General features: G+C 32.3%; 1 protein-coding gene across 1 annotated transcript in view; it reads right to left on the bottom strand.

Annotated features, from left to right (window-relative positions):
• LOC106878832 (integrator complex subunit 13) overlaps nucleotides 1-2,390 on the bottom strand; it is a 596,471-nt gene that overhangs the window by 580,602 nt on the left and 13,479 nt on the right. The gene's annotated exons all lie outside the window — the stretch shown is intronic.

Here is a 2,390-nt window from a genome sequence, read left to right as displayed (position 1 = left end):
AGAAAGTCAGGAGTTCAATTCGTTGAATGAGATTTATGTTTAGAGTTGACTTGTATTCCCTCCAACTCCACTCCACATCACCTTATAACACAATATTGTTCACCAAGTTCATCATTCTACCCCACCCCGCACACAAACGCACACACCACCCCCACGATGTCACAGGTAACTGAATCAGTATGTTGTAGTTGTTATTTAACAGCAGGTCAGTCCTGATCCAACAGGATTAGGATCAATGGCACTCCAGTCATGACCATTAGGTTTCTTTGTATGTTAAAAAAGACAACATTGACCACATCTTTTTTTTTTGTTTGTTTTAAATTGTTTTGAGAGAAGCCTGGTGTGATGTGATCTGAGGGAGATTTGGTTGATGTTTCTAGTAGGTCAAAGTGATCTCTTACAGCAGTGGTTCTCAACCAGGGTCCACGTAAGATTTTCAGGGGCCCACGCAACAAAATAGTATTTTAAAGACCCCTGAAAAAATTTTGCTTTACTTGTATGTATTGCAAGAAACAGCAAGATTTCTTTCTCTAACGTTTTACATAGTTCAACCAACACAAGTTAATGGGTGAAAAGTAAAATAGGAATTTTGAAAGAAGTTTCTATAAAACTAGTTTTTAAACAACAAATGGCTATGGGGGTCCACCAGAATAAAATAGTAATCAAAAGGGTCCATAGATAAAAAGTGGTTGAGAACCCCTGCCTTACAGATTTCCTGTGGTGTCTCACATCAATATTCATGGTGGTTGGTAGTGATACAGTTTTGCAATTGTAGTAACATTATAACAGAGAGGAGGAGGGGCCATATATGGGTGGACAGATTGAGACAATATGGTGCAGTTGTATGGACTCTGGACACTGGTAATTTGGCACAGCTGACTGTATGTCGATCTTGTTTTCATGACAGTACATCTTGACAGCTGGGGGCAAACACACACACACACACACATACACAAATGAAGAAATATATACATAAAGATAGAAAGGATAAGAGACAGACAGACATTACAATTTATGAATTGAACAAGACTGATATGAACATTTTCCCTTTCCTCATACACAAAAAGAAATATGTTCACACGTAGAGAGAGAGAAAACAAGAGAAATGTTAAAATGTCGGATGTCAAATAAGCACTCTCGTTCACAATCGTTTCTTCTGGAAACCATACTCATTGAAGCTGACAGTTTCCAGTTCCTCCACGAATGCTGATTCTCTTAGAATTATTGCTTGGAAGCATTTCAGTGATTCTTCAAGTTGAACTTTGTCAAAAAAGAAAATGAGAAAAACTCAAAACAAACACAGAATATAGAAAATGTCATTTCCACCTTGAGAAGATGTACATCCATGCAAAAGTCCTGCTCCTTGGAATAAACATGCATTTAGAGCGTCCACTTAAGTGTATGAGATATTTTGGCACTGCCATTTTGGTGCTGCTTATCTGGTGTTGCTGAATCAATGCCAACATACATACATACATGTATGCATGTATGTATGTGTATTGAATAGGCTTAAAATAGTGAATTTTTACACTTGTTAGCTTTCATTATAAAATAAAAACAAAAAACTGAATAGACATATACTGTTCTGCCAACATTTTTGCTGTTTTGGTGAGTTAAGCCACCATATATATACATATATACATACATACATACACAGAGAGAGAGAGAGAAAAAGACAGACAGATAGACAGACACATATTATACATCTATATACATATAGATAGATAGATAGAGAGAGAGAGAGAGAGAGAGAGAGATAATGTATGAGATACATACATATATATATATATTAATATATATATAAATATATACACTCACACACACACACAGACACATATAATACATACACATGTCATTGCACATATTAACATATACAATTAATCATAAATATTAAATATAATTTAGACATATATACAAAATAAAAACAAAAAGAGAAACAAAAAGTACAAAATTCCCTTCATAATAATAAGGTTCACATTAATATCTCAAAGAAACAAAATTATTTTCACACAATTTCCAAAATTTAACTTTAAATTCAGAAACACTGCTACAGAAAGTGTTCTGTTTTAATTAAGTAGTACCAAAAAATTAATTCAGAAATATAGAATATATTTAAATATACAAATGACACATTTTCATTTGCATGTAGAAAATATATGCACAAAATTAATTTTTTGAAAAATGTCTTTTGCTTTTTTATTGAAATATGAAACCAGGGTAACTGAATAAAATTTACATAACAATTAAAATATTTTAATTAAAAAACATTCCGCACAGAAATGCAAGTAAACATGCATATATAATACATACATACATACATACATACATACATACATACATACATATGCATATATATATATATATATATATATATATATATATATATATAT

This window comes from Octopus bimaculoides, chromosome 24, assembly GCF_001194135.2.
Source record: "Octopus bimaculoides isolate UCB-OBI-ISO-001 chromosome 24, ASM119413v2, whole genome shotgun sequence".
NCBI classification, from domain to species: Eukaryota; Metazoa; Mollusca; class Cephalopoda; order Octopoda; family Octopodidae; genus Octopus; species Octopus bimaculoides.
This window is presented reverse-complemented; position numbering and strand designations above follow the sequence as displayed.